Source organism: Protopterus annectens, chromosome 8.part0, assembly GCF_019279795.1.
Source record: "Protopterus annectens isolate FY-2018-M chromosome 8.part0, PAN1.0, whole genome shotgun sequence".
In the NCBI taxonomy this organism is placed as follows: Eukaryota; Metazoa; Chordata; order Ceratodontiformes; family Protopteridae; genus Protopterus; species Protopterus annectens.
This window is the reverse complement of record NC_056741.1, coordinates 1153370223-1153378341: the sequence shown is the minus strand read 5'-3', so window position 1 is coordinate 1153378341 and position 8119 is coordinate 1153370223. Positions and strand designations below refer to the sequence as shown.

The 8119-nt window shown below is 39.9% G+C and overlaps 1 long non-coding RNA gene across 1 annotated transcript in view; it reads right to left on the bottom strand.

Moving 5' to 3' along the window:
• Positions 1 to 3614: 3614 nt before the first annotated feature.
• Positions 3615 to 8119, bottom strand: part of LOC122809281 — a 38566-nt gene continuing 34061 nt past the window's right edge. Inside the window, exon 3 of the long non-coding RNA XR_006365886.1 lies at positions 3615 to 4224. This is a non-coding gene — a long non-coding RNA (uncharacterized LOC122809281). The remainder of the gene's footprint in view (positions 4225 to 8119) is intronic.

The following is an 8119-nucleotide window of genomic DNA, read 5'->3' as shown; positions in this document are numbered from 1 at the left end:
ATAGCCAAAGTAGCAGATGTGTAAATCTTTTTTCCCCATCTATCCAGAGTCCTAGAATCCCTATCAGAGGGGATAGGGTTTTTTGCAGTAGAAGCCTTGACCCCTTTTGGACCCTGAAAAATAGTTTCTGGGTCTGCAGAAGGGTTTTTGAAAAGGAATGTATGAAAGTCAGGGACCCTGTAGTATCTGTCCGGCTTAACAGGAGCTGGAGGTAAAGAGTCAGGGGTCAGACTGGACTCCGAGAACACATCATCTACAATGTCCAACACAGGTGGAATAGCTAGAGGCCTGTGTTGAGGAAGTAAATGGAAGTCTCTGAGCTTTTTCTTAGATTCTGAAAAATCCTGGCTCTCCCAGTGGAAGTGCTCCCTCATGGTATGCAAGATTTCCCCAAAAGAGTAGTCCTCAGGAGGACAAGCTGAAGGAATTGATTCTTCAGCATCCTCATAGGGGGGAAGGGAATATTCCCGATCTGAAGAGGAATCAGAAGAAATGGAAACCTGATGTGAAGATTCATAGTCTGTCTCTTGCCTAGGCCTCTTATCAGGAGGGGGATGGGAACCCCTGATCAAGGTAATTAAATCTTCGGCCATTTTGAGCATCTGTTTTTTGGGCATGAAGGCCTGTCCTTGTGGCTGGTGAACTTGCTTCTTTGTCTTTAAAGGTGTTTTAGTCTTTGAAGTCGGTTTAATATATAATTGTTTAGGTCTGAATACACCCTCAGAAGCTGATGCCTGCTCAGTGGCTCCGGACCCATCTGAGGGAATAATCTCCGATGCTCCAATACCTTGAGTTTCCTGCGGCCTGGCCGACTCCACGTGGGAGTCGGTAGCGGCCTGCGACTCTAAAGTAGCGGGCGTCAGGGGCTGCAAAGGCGCCTCACTGAGAACCGGCGAGCCGGCGACTTGCTTAGGAGAAGCTTCATCGTCTGTTTTGGACCTCGGTTGCCTGTCTTTTTCTTTTTCTTTGCGTTTTTTGTGAACTCCGGTAGTCGGATGGCTATCCGACGACACTGTATAATTAAATCTTCGCCCAAAATAGCTTAATGCAAAATTGTACCGACGCTTAATAGTGCGTTGGTTAAATCTAGCACAAAACCGACAACTAGCAGGGGTCAGGGCCTAGGCAAGGAATACAGTAAGAATGAAAGTCCTTATGAGGTATTTGCTTCCCACAAGAAATACAATTATTAACTTTTTCTGACATCGGTCTGGAGGAAGAAAAAAGTTTCCCCAACGGGGTACTTAGCTTTTAATGAAGACTTCAGATCTGAAACTTGAACACGAAAATCTCAGGAGTCGGCCGACTGGCACTTGCGGACTGCTTCTGCTTCGGGCACCGCACGGCAAGAAAGACTGAATAAAATGGCGTCTGCTGCATCTTTTATACTCCTGACGACCTGACGTCAGGGAAGAGGCGACAGCAACCAACGCAGGACCCAAGACTTTGGAATTCAGGCCGACCAAGGGCAACCTGCCAGCAGGATAACACAAATGTAATGACTGCAACAGTGAAACATGAAGAACATCAGAGAGAGTGAAAAAAAGATGTTTTTAGTTCTAGGGTGGAGTTTTCCTTTTTTTAAGTCTCTATATCATCTAGTATCTAGTTTTCAGGCACTGAGGGGCTGCTAGAGTCTATTCTGATGTTACAGTGACCATAAAATGGACTCCACCAAGCAGGGCACACTGCAATCTCACTACAGTAAGCTCCAGCTAATCACACTTCATAAATGTGGGAATTGTTACTGAGGTCAGCAAAAGGGTAGAAGCCTGATATCTTAACTGTCCCTATTTTGAAGGAACATTTCCCATTTTCAGGAATAATTTACCTCTTCTCACAATTTTCTAAATATTTTAAAGCTGTCTTATACAAAGAAAATCACACTACATGACCAACATACTAGTGGCACCATTAATTTAAACAGGGCACACATCTAACATCTCATTTTCAGAAAAAAATAAATGACCTTATGTGGTACAACTTTGCAATACAGTTCATTCAAGTCTACAGATTTTACACAATCTCTTTGATAATGTGTTTATTTTTCCATTATTCTGCAACTGTTTTTTTAACGTTTTTGGGGGGCTATATCTCACATTCCTACTGGAAGCGGGAAGAATTATGTGCTATTTGGAATTAAAATTTTTATACTAATTAAATGTCCAGATTTTTGACAGGACCTACCTATTGTTTTCAAGGACCTTTGTACCAATTTTTAATATCTGCAGATTGAGAGGTATGGAAGGAGCTTAAATCACTGGTGTCTGTCAATGTACAAGTCTAATGTCTGACAGCTTACAAGCCTCCTATCCTAAGAACATAAAGTGGAAAAAAATAATAATCGAATTCCCAGTGGTATCCTTGTAATAGTAGAAGTAGCAGTCAGCACTGAAATTCAGTCCATTAGTGCAACAGGCTTCTAAACTGGTGCTTGCCAGGTGATGGGCCTGTATTTTTCAACGTGTTCAGGACTCTCTACAAAGTTTAACCTTTTCCTTTCTTATCCAAATGTTTACTGTGTCTCTCACTTTTGCTCAGGTTCAGAATACCTACTCTTCTCCATATTTATTTTTAATCATGCCAGAAAGGTGATTATAACGGTTAGGAGATGAACAAGCTTGTCAGAGTAAGCTCTGTTTCTCAGCTAAGAAGGCTGTCCAGATACCACTCACACTGTTTAGGGATAACCTCACTAAATCTCTGCAAAATGGGCAGCAGACAACAGGATGATCAGGCCCCAAGCAATAAAAACAAAAAGGTGATTGACTTAACTACTACAAGGACACTTGCCTGGTTTAGAAGCAAAGATCTAACCAAAACACAATTAAACAAACTCAGTGTGAAAATAAGAAAATGATCAACTAAGCAACATTCTGTCAGAACCCCAAGAAATATACTGAGAGAAAATCCACAAAATAAAATTTCAACTACTGGAATAAACTCAAGTGTAGCTTGAAGCTGCTCTTCGGAATTCAAACTGTTGCCATCAGACTTGACAAAAAAAAAGTGAAAGGCTGAGCAACATCTCCCTTCAAATTGTAATCACGAACTCCCTACAGGTACAGCAATCAGTAATGCTCTAGGAAACCTCTGCTTAGTAGTAAAAGTGCTACAAAGCAGCAGTCCTGAATTACCTACAACTACTGTTCCTTACTTTCTCATGCTGTACTGCACACTGCTTACTCACACTGCTTTGTGGTGTGCATTGTAATTCTGTGCCCTTAATACTACATATTGTGCATCTTTTATGCCCCAAGTACATCCTACATACTGAACAGTTATAAATATAAGATAAGCTCTGCTGTATACCCATTTCTGCTGCCATATGCAATCTTCTGTATTCTGTTTCTGTGAATAATTACACTTCTATTCCATACCCTGCTGTATACCAAGTACATATTTAGAGATTCTCATCTAAATTAACACATTTATCAGACAACTATCTCTCGCTTATTAAGCCTGCTATGCATGAATTCTGCACAGATGAATGGATTTTTTTTCTGTTTTTGCTGATGCTGCAGAAGGTGTGATTGTGTTTACATGCATTTCCTCCTCAAGGTAACCTAATTACAAGCCACTGTGATGTTTAACATGATACTAAGTAAATGACCTGTTCTTAAACCTAAACTTTATTCCTGTTTTCTCATTATTTGAATAAAACAGTATTTCTTGGTACTGCAAATGATCTACACGCAAATGCAACTGTCCCATGTTAATCAACTTTATGAATAAAAATAAGATTTTCAATATTATGTTTCCTATTTCTGTTGACTGGAAAGTATTCATTGAAACTCATCTTTCATGACCTATGTTTAATCATTCTATGAATGTTTGCTTCTGAATTTACAACCGGCATGGCTGGATATGAAATCCCTCAGATACTCAATTTCTTTACCAAGTGCATGAACATTTGGCTAACATTCGAGTAACACTGGGCTGGTGCAATAGCAAACTATACCACATCAGATTTCTAAAGATGATTTATATGAATAATGTACACAACAGCTTTCCAGCAAAACTTTTTTCCTGAAAAGAAATTGAACTCTTCTTGTGCCGGTGTAAATATAAATGTCTCCTCAACAGTACACTGGACCATTTTCCACAGCAGTGCAGGATGGAGATGTCACAACTCCACTATTTCTTCCAAAAAAATCCGTACATCTGCGGAAAACTTTGCTTTTCGTATTGGACATCATTGCTACTACTCGAGAAGACTTGGAGCTTAAAGAAAAGAAAGAGAATGCTGAGTTTGACCAGAGCGCAATTAAGATGGTAAATGAGCTTTGAAGTAGAAAATGGTGAGATAAAATACAATTTTGTAATGACCTGTATCTTTTTGATGTTAAAGTTCCTTGTTTCTACTACACAGTCATAAGATCACAGTCTCATGTGTCACAGTGCAGACAAGTATGTGGGTCTATATTATATGAATGAATGTTCATAATTTCGAACACTCTAAAGAGCAAAAATGCCGGACCTCAAAGTGCTTCTTGTGGGATCGCAGTACAGTGAAGGTCAGAATATTTGCCCTTTCCTCACTGTAGTGCGATCTTGGAGTTGGTATACATATTTAGTGGGGGGTGGAGTTCGAGGTCGGGCATTTTCGCTCTTTAGAGTGTTCAATATTATGAACATTCATTCATATAACTTAGACCCCAAATATGTATTATCATCAGTTTCACCTCTCATTACTGGTAATCATACCCATCAACTTCTTAGCCCAATAATTCTGGACACAGGCAAACATTATGGGGGAACAAAGGCCCTAAACCAGGAACAGATTTCAAATACTCTTTAAAACTTAAGTTTACAGAATAACATGTTTTGCATTAGTATACATTTGCTGAAGGATATGAAGTCTGTAATCCAAATGTCTGCTATGATTAGTAACTTCAGTCCTCAATGAGCTGCCAGAAAACCACAAATCCTAGGAGAAAAAGTAACAAAAATATATAACTGGTACGCCTTCTCATAATCAATATATTTTTACATCTTTTTAGTAATCAAACATATGTATGTTAATTCATATGTATGTTAATTGTTAAGAAGACCAGGGTAAATCTGTGTTTTTCCCCAAATTTAAGGCTCAGGTCAAAGCCACTAAAGCTGTCAGAAAAATAAATAAATCCAGCTCAGACTATAAATGGCAAAATATATAAATTTCAGCCAAGGTCCTCTTCCCATATGAATTATAAGACATCTAGAACCCAATCCAGACATCTGTAATACCCATTCCAACCACTTAGTTACAGACGCTTATTAACAGGGGCCTAAGGATGCAGAGGTGTAGGTAGGGTGGAACAAATGCAAATACCATCAAGAACAAATAGGACATACCTGAAGTGTAAGATCAAAACCCATAACTCAAATGATGTGCATCATGGAGACTTAGCTAAAGGATAATACTTGCACATCTAGTCTTGAGGGAAAAACATAATAGTGCCTAATAAACATCTAAACCCTGCTATACTGAAATTCACAACATGGAAATCAAAATGCTGAATGCCATATACTGGAAACATTACAATGTCAAACAAAATTCACTGAAAACATGTTTTATGCAGAGAGTAAGCCCCCTCTGCACATCCACATACCTTTACTTATTTGCATAAAATCCATAGTCACATACCGGTGGGGTTAAGGGAAAACTATCACATTTTCCCATACAGCTTTTGAGCACAAAGGGGAATTCAGTCAATTTTTGCAGACATAAGTTTAACAAGGTAAGGTTTCCAGCATATAACACTTCAGCATTTTGATTTCAATAGTTTGAGCTTCATTATAGCAAGTTTCAATTACTTACTAGTCATGCAAACTGCAATACCTTCTGGAACAATAGCTTAGGCCAAAAACTTGGATCTGAAATACTTTCAACATGAAATCATGTAAACTGAAAGCCCTCAATGTCCCCTTACCCAAGGTGCACATATGATCTGGTCACTGTGCAAGTGGGAGTCTGACTTGATGGACCACATGAAGAAGGAAATGATGAAACTCTGAACATTCATCTGAAATGGTGGGGGGTGATAACAGTACTGAGCAATATGCTACCAGAATATGCCTCAATACAAATAAAAGACATTTGAGTTAATTACTGGCTTAACTACATTCCAGGAGGATCCAACATATATTAGCTTGGGAGGAGCTGTCTGACAACTCTGGCTGCTTTGTTAGGAATGACCTGCACATCTCTCCCCATGGCTTTTGTATATTTGCACAAAAACATTTCTTCCCCACAATGTCTCCTTTTAGACAAGGTCAGTTACCTTAAATCATCGACATAGCAAAACAATCACAATCATAAAAAGGAAGAACTGCTCAATGCTAGAAGTATTAACAGAAAGATGCACTCCTTACAGGCATTCCAAACAACTGAAAATATAAATAGATGCAAAGTTACTGAAACATGGATAGAGAACAGCAAAAGTACCCTCACTATGCAGGGTTTTCATGCCTAACACTCCTTCAAACACACCACCAAACTTTAAGGTGTAGTTGAACTGAGTGTGTCTTTGTTAAAAATAAATTTAAATCCAGAATCTTAATGTAGGACAATGACTCTGAACTCCTCCACAACTTTCTCATGATAATCAAAACCTAGAACCACATCAAAGCCAGCTACCAATCAAAACCCACTACCACATCACAGCCAACTACCAACTAAAACCCAATACCACATCACAGCCAATTAACAATCAAAACCAACTACCACATCACAGCCAACTACCAATCAAAACCCATTACCACATCACAGCCAACTACCAATCAAAACCCAATACCACATCACAGCCAACTACCAATCAAAACCCAATACCACATCACAGCCAACTACCATACTCCTCCACAACACCGGCAGACTATGAGATATCTAAAGGAATACATCCTTCATCATTATCAAACCCAACTATATCCCCTTGGGTAAATAACTATCCCTCCATATTTGGTGCTTAAAATTAACCTGTCCTGTTAACATTTAGATTTAGCTAGCCCTTTCCAAGATCTCTGCTTCTCTAGATCTTTGGAGGGGACGCATGTATTGGGATAAAGCATTTAGGAGCTACCTATGTCCATTACTATGGAGTCAGTCCTGGAGTAGATCTATTTCCCATCCATTGATCCAAGTTAAGCGGAATGTGATCAAGGATAAGCTTTGTTTTATGGGGATAGAGAGTCTGTTCCAGAGCAGCAGTATCCTCTGTGAGATACACCCACCTCTCCAAATCTCCAGAGCAGTGGTATACTCTGTGAGATATACCCACGCCTCCAAATCAACCTGGTAATGTTGCAAGAGAGGTTCAGGTCCCTGGGTAGAGTATTTCTGATACAATTTGACTTGCGGATGTGAATAAAGTCCATCAGTAATGCATCAGAATTCATCTTGCATGCTGGACACTAGTCACCTCTTAGCAGTCTGAAAGAGACTGAACATAGTGATAGGGCTTTGAGGCAGCCCACACAGGACAATGTTTAGACCTTGTATCCATTTGTAAGGCATTTCTGCAGGCGTTTCAGTTGTTGCATGTTACTGGACAGATACATGCCAAAAGGGGCACTATACACAATGACTGGCCTAATGGGGGCAACAACATCCCTGGATGTAGAAGCAATCTGCTTGTTTATGAACTGCAAAACATAGAACTTCCTTACCACTGCAGACACACAATGGTCAAATATTAGGTCAGTGTCCACATAAGTTCCCAAATTATGAACTACTGGGTCAGTTTTCAGGGGTGGGTTGTCAATGTAGTTGTTTCTGGGAGGGGGGTGGGGTCCAAAGGAGATGATAATGCAGTTTTTGGCAATTAGCTTTAGTCCATGAGTCTGATACCAGTTATTTGTTTGGGATAAGCCTTCATTTAGGATGGAGGAGTCTTTTGGGGATTCAAACACTGCTCATAAATTGCAGTCATCTGCAAACTTAGTTAGCCAGAGCCCTTTGCTATTGGCTTTTAGTTCTGAGAAATAGATGCTGAACAGAAAACGTCCCCGGCTTCGAATCATGGGGGACTCCACTGGTGACTGGTCTTTCTGTGGAGGTAGCTTGCCCTGTTCTGATCTTCTGCATCCTTCATGTGAGCCACATGGCAATCCAGCAAGTAATGAACAGGTTGATTTC